General features: G+C 44.8%; 1 protein-coding gene across 2 annotated transcripts in view; it reads right to left on the bottom strand.

Annotated features, from left to right (window-relative positions):
• The window catches only part of LOC122884771 (spectrin beta chain, non-erythrocytic 1), a 132,032-nt gene extending 124,853 nt beyond the window's left edge, over positions 1-7,179 (bottom strand). For both annotated transcript variants that reach the window (XM_044215097.1, XM_044215098.1), the window contains exon 1: positions 6,569-7,179. The gene's annotated coding sequence lies outside the window, so the exon portion shown is untranslated. The remainder of the gene's footprint in view (positions 1-6,568) is intronic.
• Between the last annotated feature and the right edge of the window lie 4,986 nt (positions 7,180-12,165).

Here is a 12,165-nt window from a genome sequence, read left to right as displayed (position 1 = left end):
ACACTTCAGGGACGATTTATGAAGATTAATGTGTGAAAAGAAGAAAAGCAGCTGATGAAGAGAAAGAATAGCAAGACTGAAAAGAAGCAGAATCACAAATAGCCAGTTCAAACATGCCATGCTTTACTGATGCCTAGGTGTGAGTGTGTGTGTGTGTGTGTGTGGGGGGGGGGGGAGCGAGTAAAATGAAATACAGTTTCAACTTTAGAAGAAGAATCCTGATCGTCTACCTTAAATTAAAGATCATTTTACAATGACAACATCAGCGAGCCGCCGCTCTGCACACTAGAGAAACTACTGATGGATGAAATGATAAAACACCCAGATGGGAGTGTCCGTTTTTGGCAAATCCACCTGAAATGGCAAGGTACTTCATCACACTGATGCAGAGATTCTGTGAATCTGGATCTTCCCAGGACTTCTCGAATTTAAGCTTTACATAAACGCTAATGCTTTACGTTTAAAAAAAAACTTTACACACAGCTTTACTTTACAAGCTTTACCTTTAAGCAAACATGCACAATAAGTCCTAAAAAATGCTCAGAATAATGTAAAGTTTGAACATGTACAGCTCCGTGACAACTAAGTAACATGATCTGCTGATGAAGACCTTATGATAGGGTCAAAAGCTGAAGAACAAGCGAGTAAGTGGACCTTGAATTGATATGGTTTTGCCGACACCTGTTTCCACGGTCAAGAAGGAACTGTCAAGCTCAGCTGGGACTGATTTGATAAAAGCTGCCATGTTTCGTTGAAGGTGATGGTCGTCTCCATCAGGCTTTTCTATATTTAGCTGAAACTTTGCCGCTGGGAAAAACCTTACACTCCTCCTCCTCCTCCTCCTCCTCCTCCTCCTCCATCTCCATGTCGCACTGTTCCACTTCCTATCTGCTGGACATTTTCCAGAACATTCCTCCCTCTCTCGTCTTCCCTCCTTCCAGGGACATTCTTCAATGTTTAAACTCCTGTCCTCCTTTCTCTCCTCACCTTCTCTACTACTCCTACTTATTCTCTCACCCTTCATCCCTCTATCACTACTGCATTGGTCGCACCTCCTCCCAAATAAACCTCCCATCATCCTCTTTTCTACCTCCTTGCCACCATGTTCATTTTGGCACCTGATTTAGTTTTAGTCAAAATGAAAATTGTATCGCTCTTCCTCCATCATCCTCTTTTCTGCATTTTCTCCTTCAGCCTCATCCCTCCTTTCCTAAGCTCTCTTTGTATCTTTCCTCCCACCTCCTGCTGTTTTCTCTCTTTCACCTCCCACCCGTCCACTACTCCCTTTCCCACCCCTTTCCTCTTCCCTCTGGACCACCTCCCTCCTGGCTTTCCTCTCCTACCTCCCCTCCCTTCATCCATCACTCTCTACTTTGTCTCCCTCCTCATCCTCAGGGGCTTTAAGATCAAGTTTTCTCCTCCTCCTCCATCCAAACTCTTTCAGCTTAAAGTTTAAGTCTCAAAGCCGCGAAGGGGGGATGGAGATGAAGGCGGAGGTGTAAACCAATCTGTCTGCTTCACAGTAAAATCCCTGAACCATTTTCAGCTACATTAGTTCAGTCTTTGATTTTCTTTTCTTAAAACAATGCAGTCAGTTAAGGAGAACGAGAGGAAAAAGGTGAGAAAAAAGAAAGGAAGGAAAGATGGAAGGAGACTGAGGAGGTGAGGAAAGGAGGGAGGGAGGAGAAACAGGAGTGGAAGACGGACAATTTAAGAGAAAAGGAATGGAGAAGAGGAAAAATAAAAAACGACAAATTAAATATTTAAGTTAAAAGGAAAATGAGAGAAGGGGTTACGGTGAGGAGAGGAGGAAAGGCAGTGGAGGTGACTAAGAAAGGAAGGAAGGAGGTAAAAAGAAATAAAAAGGTTTGAGAGGGAAGGAGGGAGGGTCTGCAGTTGGAGAGGAGGACGAGAAAAAGGACAGAAACTGACGACTGGCCTCGTTTCTGAAAATACAACTCACCACAGCTCTCCGTCTTAAAGGGACGATACACCTCACCTTCACTTTTATACATTTTTGTAAATTTAGTCTTCATCATTAACTGTCTTTAATCACCTGTCAATCAAACTGTGTGGGCGGGGTTGTGACTTTCTTTGGATTAAGTGTGAAACTTTTCGGTAACTCCAAACAAACCAGAAACCTCCGAGGCTGAATACCAACGAATCAGAAAAGAAGTGATGGCTTAAGAACTTTACAAAATAACCCAAATTGTATAATACCTGAATCTTATGAGTGGTTTTAACCCCTCAGATGCTTTTTCAATACAAAATCTGACAGACTGAATTATTCCCAAACACAACTGAGTAAATATCCTTCACTCTTCACAACACAACAGCTGCTGTAAGTTTTTTCCCGAGCTCTGAGATGAATTCTGATTTTTTTAATTTTCAAACTCTCAAAAAAGTCACTTAATCTTTTGAGAAACACAAATCAAATTTCTGAGAAAAAGTCAGAATACTGAGAGAAAACAAGGCGTCTGGACTCTGATCGTGGATAAATTATCATCGAGAATTTATATGTTGATCAACATAAAATTAGCTGACAAAAATTTAGAAAAGTTTGAAAGTTTTGATTAATTTATTCCCGTCATTTTTAGCTTCTCTATACTGTGAGGATTTGCTACTTTCCTGTTTTGTATCATTGTAAACTGAATAACTTTGGCTTTTGGACTGTTGGTCGGACAAAACAAGACACCAGGGACCGAAATCCTCTTCCTCACTTTCCCCTTGGAGTCAAAGACGCAAAAAAGCTGAAGCACCAAAGTATCTGCCTCTGTGTTGCACCATGACTGGACAGAGCGCGCTCAGCGGTTCTCTCCACTCTATAACAACGAGTCTGACTCCGAGCTGAGCGTCTGTACACAGAGGTGGATCAAAGGTTCATTTTCTTTCTTTGTGATGTTCTGGTCACATGACCGCAGCTTCTCCTCCCCGCCCCGACAATGAAACTGGACCGCCGTCCCCGTCCTCCTCTCTGCAAACAACCAGACGTCTGAGACACACACTCTGTCACTAATTAATACACATCTGTTTACGAGAGGTGGAACGAGCTCGAACGACAAAGAAAAACAAAGTGAGAGACAGAAACAGAGACAGAGAGCAAAGGAGAGAATCACTAAAGCAAACAGGCTGCCAGGAAGAACAGAACCAAAGACTTGGATGCACAACGTGATTATAAAGACAGATTCAACTATTTGAGCCAATCAGGACCGAGTCCAGCTGTGATGCATTTCCTGTGGCGTTCCAGTGAAGCGTCCAGAAAAAGGGGTGCAGTCTAATTTATCATGTAATCCACTAAATGTCAAAAACAACTCACAGGAATGGCATACCAGAGTTTTGGTATCAATAACCAAGTGATACTTTAGTTTGAGAAATATAAACGGATTTTTCTTTTAACAAAAGAAGCCAAAGTTCTCAAATGTTAAATGTTGTCTAAACACAAGCAGCAGTGCGAGAACTTTGTCTAAAGAAAATACTACAACTCCGAATCTGATCAACGAATAAATCATGATGGTCGTGTCATCGTAACCAGCGCAGAGCTGAAGTCCCTGGTGTTTTCCTTCACAGAGAGCTGAACAAAGTTGAATATTCGCCTGGTATTAAAGCGATGAAGCTGAAAGCTGCAGCGGAGCCGATGATTTACAGCTCAGATCTGCCCCCGCATCACACCAGCCGGGCCGAGCCAAACCTGCATCATCACCACCACCACGGAGGTATGAGAGAAGCAAAGAAAAAAGTCTGACGTAGAGCCAAAACGCACCCAGCAGCAGCGTTCATGTTTCCTACAGGAGCGTCGCTTCACTTAAAAGCTCCCCGCAGATCGTTTACGAGCAAAACATCCAAACCTGCTGATGGAAACAGACTAAACTCCTGAAGCCTGGATATGATTTGATAAACAAATGCAATTATTAGTTGTAGGCCAAAAACTAACAGCTTCAAATGGAACAGCACCTGACATCAGAGGAAACGGGTCCAGAAAATGTTTTTTAAGATGCTGCATACAGCATTTTGTGTTTCTCTAAATTAAAACCACATTTCCCATAAACCCCACCGCACCCTGCCCTCTTTCCCATCTATTTCTGGCTCTGCTCCATTTCATTTAAAGAGCCTGTAAACACCAACAGCAGACCTGCGTTGTGATCACGTCACACGGAAACAAACCCGTGCTGTTCTGGATTTAAAGATGGTTCCACTTTTGTTCCATAACGTATAAAGTTCGTCCAGCACAGAAGAACGTGGCAAAATGCGGGAGACGGTTAAGTTTGCTTAACGTTAATATATCCAAGACGATGAGGGTGAATTCAGTCACGTTCAAAAGGCAAAAAAATACTCATTTGTAGTCAACCAACTGGTTTAATCTGCTCCTTTTGTTAAATGAAAAAGAGTCTTTTGTAGAAAAGCTAATTGATTTTCCACATCAGTGTGTTTCCAGGTGTTGTGGAGTTCTACTGCAGGTGTTTTAAAGTCGTATAAAGCCTTCAGCGTCTCGGAGGGAGCTGAGCTAAACGTCCTCCAGTGATGTCACTCGAGTCAGCGCCGGCCGGGGCTGAAGACTACGAGTTCCTGTTGGTGTGGAGTCAGAAAGACGCGAGCTCAGCAGACCTCCTGTAGCTGCAGGCTACATTAGCCGCTACTAGCATAACACACCACAACTCCCCACCCCAACTGCCAGCAGGTCGAGTTGCATTGTGGGTAATGTAGGCACCAGATTATACACAAGGAAGAAGAATGAGTGGAATAAAAAAAAAGAAGATATTTCTGGTTCTGCTGCATCGATTATGCAAAAGAAAAGTTTTACCTGTCCATCATGAGTCTGACAACGTTATAGGAATGTGATGCTAAAGCGGTGGAGTACTCTTTCAAAGTAAGGTATCCAAAAAGGTTTGGTATTTGCACCAAAACTCAGGTACCGATCAACACTAGCATCAAAACAATACAGAAACATACCAGTAACCCTGATCACTTCATGTAAAAATGTCTTTCTTTTGTATCTGTCAAGGCTACGATCTCATTTACAAACCAAAAGATGTGCAAACATTGTGACTCCCAATAGATGCAGCTTTACTTTGAAATCTGCTACAGTTTCCTCTACAGCAGATCTTTTTTTAAAACTCCAGAAGAAACTTAAAGCTACATTTTCCAAGTAACTTGTTGAGATTTCTGCAAAGAGAAGATCTTCCTCTCCTGCGCCACAGTGTCCTTGAGCTCTGAATCCCTGACCTTTGACTTCCCTGTGGGGGCAGGGAACAATTTCACTGCAAACGTTAACGTAGTTTAACATTTTTATCATCAAAAAGTATCAAATCTGAGAGCTGATTTACATCCAAAGGATTAAACTTCATTATATAATTTAGTTTTACTGCAGCGTGGAGCTGTGGAACAACCCGACACCTTACTGGGACATTTTAAAGGCCCCAGTCAACAAGTTGCCAAATGTCTCCCAGCTGCTGCATCAAAGAAATAAATAAAGGGGGGGAGAACAGAGGGGGGGGCAGGGAGGGAAAGGAAGGATGATAAGACAAATTCTGAGGTGAGAGAGGATAAACAGAGGAGGAGGAGGAGGAAACAGTATGAGAAAAAGGAGCAGTAAAGGAAGGAGTACAGGGAGGAGGAGGAGGAAGAAGAAGAAGAGGGGGTAAAGTGGAAAATGAGGAGAAAACAGGGCGGAAGACGACAGATGAGAGAAAGAAATAAAGGAGGAAGATTAGGAGGAAAAAGGAGAGGAGAGAGGAAATAACTGGAGAAGGGGAGGGAGGAGGAGAGAAAGCAGCAGCCCATCCTGTATCTGATTACATAATTGCTCAACGGGACCGAAACACGGTCTGCGCAAAACCATCTAACGCCTGAAAGCAGCAGCGTTTTTACTGTCACAGGCCGAAATGCATTCACATCTGCCAGCTCACACAGCAGATCACAGAGCCCACCCTGGTCTCTGTGGAGTCCAGGACGCAGGACAGAGTACACCTTCATATGACAGCAGCACAGACGCACTTTGAGGCCCAGCACAGCATAAAGTACACAGAAGGTCACTGCAGAGACTCAAAGTCCCGGTGGGAATATTAGGAGTATTATGGGAATATTCTAGTGTTTTGCTCTGGGACTGAGGTCAGCAGAGGCGACCACGCCTGCACCTCCACCACCTCCACCATCTCCACCAGGGAGATAAGACAAAACAAACCCTGCATCAACGTAGACCCGTAAAACAGAGGGAGCCGCAGAGTTCACCACAGCGCCAACAACGACCAGCTGCACCTCTGGCGCACCAGCACCAACACCAGCACCAACACCAGTCCAGCAACACGGTGGAGAGCGGAGGGACGCAGCCGGGAGAACCCGACCCTGCCGGTTCCACTGGAGGTCTGAACAATGCCGCGGGAGCGGTGGCCTCTAACCCGAGACAACAGAGAGAGGGGACGCGCAGCCTCAGCCGCCGTGGATGTGGATGCTTCCCCGGCCGCGGACACAATGAAACAAATCCGTGCAGAGACTGGTTAGAAAAGAAACAGCAGCAGGACAAACCACACAGACCAGACCGGCTCGGCTCGGCTCGGCTCGGCTTCACACTCACCTGAAGGCCGACAGAAGAGCAGTGGCGTCCCGCTCGGAGTGGAGGACGGACGGACGGAAGGACTGCTGAGAGCTCGGAGCAAAAACAACGCAGGAGCAGAGAGTCCTCAAATCCACCAATCCTCCTCCTCCTCCTCTTCCTCCCCCCGCCCCCCGCCCAGCTCTGCTTCAGCACGGCCCGGACTGCAGCGCCCGATGCGCTCGGTTCAAACACCCCGCTGCACCGGCGGGGCGGCGCTGCACAGCGGACTGCTTTGTCTAAAGTCATATAACAATACAAGCGGGGGTGCAGCCTCTCTGCTGCAGCTCCGTCTGCAGGCCTGCCTCTCCACCCTTAATAAGTAGAAGTAACACCACACTGAAAACAGGAAAAGCACAAAAGCATGAGCATAAAAATGTACTTACAGTGGGCTACAAAAAGTAAAAGCACTCATTATGCAGAATGGCCCATTTCAGAATCATTATATTATATTATTGGATTATATTTATTGATGCATTCATGTGTTCATCACTGTAATGTTGCCACTGCTGAAGGTGGAGCTGATCCTTTTTACTGTGTAGGCCTACTGCCAGCTTGTGAATTTCACCAATGGATCAATAAAGTCTTTATCCAATAATGATGCATCATCATTTATTAGTTGATTACAATGTATATTATTAATCTGAATCTGCAAAGTAACTAGTAGCCCACCTAAAGGTATCAAATAGATGAGTAGAAGTATAAAGCAGCAAGTGTACAAACAAAGTTATTATTAGTATTATGAATATTATTATTAATTAATCTATAGATGACTTTTTATTGTTTAGTCTATCAAAATCAGAGAAACTTTATTGTCCGTTTATTTGTCTCTGATGTGGCTCATGAATAACACACACAGCAGAGTCAAAACATCCAATCAAATACCGACAGATCCTCACCAAACCGCAGATTTCTCCAAAATGACGATATGAAACAAAAAAACACCAGATGCTCACGCTGAAAACGGGAGAACTGGGCTGGACTTTATCTCTCATCAAACGGCTTCACTACACAAACCTATTTCTGCTCCTGAGTATTACTCCAAGCATTACCAGAATGTTTCTATAGTAAGAAAAGTGCTGCTCCTCCTACACATTACAAATATGTGCAATTAATAACAGAGTTATTGTATTTTAAAAAAAGAACAACCAATATAAACAAAGACAGTTAAGGTTTCTCTTCAAAGGCCCAGTCTACTCACATCAGTGCGACACGGTTTTGATTTGGCTTGTTTGAAAAAGCAATTTGAGGTAAATTTATATGAAATGTGTTTTATAATTAAACCTGAACTGGAATTTCTGTTTTTGTCCCACTGTAACACACTGTGGTCTGCGGTTTGTTCCTGTTGGTTTATCCACCATACTAAAAATAAGCATTATAGACGCTGTCTGAGTGTATGGTACATACAAACTGTTTACATAGTGGAGAAATAAAAAGGAACCTGATCAGCTCTCCTTGCTCTAACACTGAATGAATTAAAGTAAAAGTGACATTGCATTTTTGGGGTCCAGCTGTACCACTACAACGTCTCCACCCCTCAAAGCTGCAGCGGGAAGCATATGAAGTGCTTCCAGCTCCTCAAGTCTAAGTGAGAGGCGGAGATTGAGCCAGCAGAGGGGGGGTCTGCAGACAGTGAGTGATGCCAAACAGCCCGGACTCTGAAAAGTTGGGGCTGACCATTTTACTGTTCGAAAAATCACAATGATATACTTAAAAGGGATGTCAGGTATCAGTGATGCGTTGACATGGTGACTGGGAACGCTCCTCTACTGTCGTCTCACATCTGCGGTGTTAGAAATGTTTGAGCTTCCCATCAGGCCCCCGGTGTGAGGGGGGGGGTGTTAATGCTGACCCTGCTCTTATCGTCACATTTTCAACCACCACACGGCTCTCTGTCCAAGCACTCATCTTTATAAACCTCCTACTCTGATGAATCAGCAGACGTGAGCTCCATTTGTCCATTTCAGTATCACAATGTTTTAGTCAGTGTAGGAAAAAGGAAGCAGCCTTTGAACACTGATTTGGTGATTTGCAGGTCAGAAGACATTTAGCTCCGAATACGACTCTTAAGACAATATTAGGAAAAGTGCGCATCGAGCGTGGGTTAAGTGGACTGGGTGCTGGCATTTTTCTAACGTTTGGACACACCTGCCCACTACCTGCCATTGGGTGAACGCGCACTTAAGTGCTCAAGACCACAAGTGCGGGTATTGGGACGGATCCAGGATCATCCCTCTTTCTCTTCTCCATGTTTACAGCTGTATATGGACGATTGCTCTGTGCTCCCAGTGGTCACTGTCACTGACCACGTCACAGAAGTTGTCAAACTTGGCGAGAGAAGCTAAAAAAAAAAAACTAGTCTTTTTGGCAGGGATCAGCTTCACTGTTCTGGTTCCCTCTCAGCTCTCAGAGCGTCGTTTCCAGAGAAGAAGCTGTAAAAAGCCGCTGAACTCGAGCCGCTCAGCAGCAAACAGCAGTCAGAGAGCAGCTGGTGGACATAGCGGAGCATCTAGCTGCTAAAGAGCCAGATGTTTCCCTCAGCAGCTGCTGGAGACCAAACACAGAGCTGACAGAGAGAAGACCGGACTGACGTCCATCAGGAGACACAGACACGCCTCCCGATGAAGCGTCGTGTCGCTCTGTAGCTGCTGGAGGCGGAAACGAGCAGCTGTTTGATCAACATATCAACTCAAAAGGTTTACGTGGGTAGTAAAGGCCTGCTTTATACTGAAACACAGTTGAAAGTGAAATGCTGCTGAAACAACCGTCACGTGACCAGACTTTTACTTTTGAACCAAATTTAACTGAGATGCCTGGACATTGGGATACCACGATGTCATGCCATGATAATCATGACTTTCTCTCTCTCACACACACACACACACTGATGCATTCTGAGTCTGAAGGACATCCAACTGTGCTGACGTGCAGTGCAGCAGTGTGTGTGTGTGTGTGTGTGTGTGTGTGTGTGTGTGCATTAACACTGTGTGTGCTAGCAGAATGCGATCTGGCCTTGAAGGTCTTTCTGGGCTCTTGACGACACACACACAAACACACACAGTTTGGTCAGAGCGTGTGTGTGTGTGTGTGTGTGTGCGCGGGGGATTATCACTCAGATACCAGACACCATGTAGAAATGTCCAGCAGACCGCAGCCATATTTGTTTTGAAGCAGAGGATGGTGAGGAGAAGGTCAAAGGTCATGGAGGTAATTCCCATCATGCAGCAGCTGCAGGACTGAGCCTGGAGTCACTGCGCGTTTTCTACCTGCTGCACTTCATTTATGTTCTGCCATTTTATGTAAGTGTTCAAATCCTCAGTGTAAAATCCTTCGTTTTTTCTCCATACGCCACCATGAAGCCAACGTGTAACGAGATCATCAGTATTTTTGAGGTGTTTAAACTGTGTCTGTAGCTATTCAGCCTTTAGACTGTTTCTTTGTATTTCCCCCATTAATTCTACGAGTATATGTTCATATATATCAGCTACATATATAGTTTTAAAACTATTTTAAAATGAGATTACTGTAGATTAGATTGTGCTTTTTCTTAGATTTTACGACCCAGTGTTCTGCCTGTGGGATGCTAGCATTATGTGGAACGTTCACGTATTTCTAGTACAAAAGCAAATGTTTTAAACATGAATCTGAACGTGCAATACATGTATCGATAGATTAGACTTTCGTCTTTTCAGTCATCGTGAACTTTTAAAAAAAATGATGTGCACAAAACATGGCAGAGTGTACAACTGAAACCGTAGAAATATGTTTCAGATCAGTCTGACAGCCCATCGGTGTATTAAATCCCTAAAAACCTTTTGTCCAAATTCATCGCAACAGTCTAAGTAGTGTTTTAATTTCGGCGGGCCAGCCCCAGCCGAGGGGAGGGTGACGTGTCTCTGCCCCACTTATCGGACCTAAAATCTGAACAGAGCAGAACAAAAGATGCTGCTTGTGTTAAATGTCAGTGTTTCTTTCACAGTAGACTTGGACTCAACTTCAACATGTTGCCTGGCAACAGCTGGCTGTCAGCCCCCACTCAGGTGTGTGTGTGTGTGTGTGTGTAACATGATGATTAACTGTGTGGGCAGTTAAAGTGCTGGGCAGATATTCAGAGAGAAAATAGATGGATAGAGGAAACAGAGGATAGAGGAGAGAAGTTTAGAGAGGAGGAGAGGACACAGGAGACGAAAAGGAGGAGGACAGAAGAAGACAGGAGAAACGAGGAGGCATCAACTTTTCTTTTCTTTCTGTATCTCTCTCACAAACACTTCCAGACAGAGTGGCGTGTCCATGGCGACCACTATGGGATGCCAAAGTGGTTGCTGGGTGAGGAAGAGGCGGAGGAGGAGGGGAGGAGGAGGAGGAGGAGGAGGAGGAGGAAGAGGTCGAGGTGATTGAAGTGTGTGGGTGGGCTCTCTCTCGCTCTCTTATGGCACCGGTGTGAGTGTGGGGGTGGCTGTATTATTATTTGCTCCAGATTTGGCAGTGAACAGGAGGCTTATGGGGAAAAGACAGAACTGTCTCAGACGGCAGGACACCTGGAGAATTCCAGATACTCTTTGATAAAAAAACTTTTTTCGGGGCCACACAGGTTCACGCATGGCTCGTTGATCATGAAACTTTGCAGGTGCAGCTGATCTTATCTCTGCGAGCCATAAAGGCACGCGGTCACGCGCCTCTTTCATTCAAGATCCGAGAGAGAGAGAACGGCGATGAGAAGCAATGAGGAATTTTGCTTGATTGAGCAGTATGGTCACGTTGGAGGCTGTAGTTTGTGGTGCTGTCGAACTGTTGCATTATACGGAGAGGAGTGTGTGTTATTAAAGGCCACGGCCATCAGTGTGAACAGGGTGGACAAATACGCAGTGTATACGTATACTATACATCGGCTTTTAGGAGAGTTAAAGAGAGAGAGGGAGTTTCCAGTTTTTGGTATTTTCTGTGGAGACACTGCCTGCGGCTTTAATTTCATCACAGCGCACACACACACACACACACACACACACACACACACACACACACACACGCACGTGTGACAGTGGATGAAGGCTCTATTCAAACACACTAATAACTAACACCTCCTCCCCTCTTGTCCTGATTGTGTGTGTGTGTGTGTGTGTGTGAAATGTCTCGGGATGTGTTGGCATGACGACAAAGCGTCCGCATCTAACAGTGTATCCAGGGAGCGTTGGTCTCTAAGTGCACACACACTATTGGAGCTGATCCTCAGCACGTTATTTCATTTCAGAGCAGATATTTTATGACAAAAACAGACTTTTAAAGGACGTTTTAGCTCCTTTACTACAACTCCACATTTCCTGCTGAATATTTTCTAAAGTGTAGCATCAGTTTTTATATTAATTTCTGACACACACACACACACACACACACACACACACAGCGAGCCGCTGCAGTGAACAGGAGCTCCGTTCCTGCTGTGTCAGGGTTTTTGTTGTCGTTGCCGTGGCAGCCGATCAAGGATTGTCTCGCTGTGATTTAATTGGATCAGATGACAGGTAATCAGGTCACGTGACTTGCTGTTGTGATGTAACGACAGCGTCGCTGGGGTGTGTTTGTTT

The sequence above is a fragment of the Siniperca chuatsi genome, linkage group LG11 (assembly GCF_020085105.1).
Source record: "Siniperca chuatsi isolate FFG_IHB_CAS linkage group LG11, ASM2008510v1, whole genome shotgun sequence".
In the NCBI taxonomy this organism is placed as follows: Eukaryota; Metazoa; Chordata; class Actinopteri; order Centrarchiformes; family Sinipercidae; genus Siniperca; species Siniperca chuatsi.
Note: the sequence above shows the minus strand (reverse complement) of the source record. Positions and strands in the feature narration are given on the sequence as shown.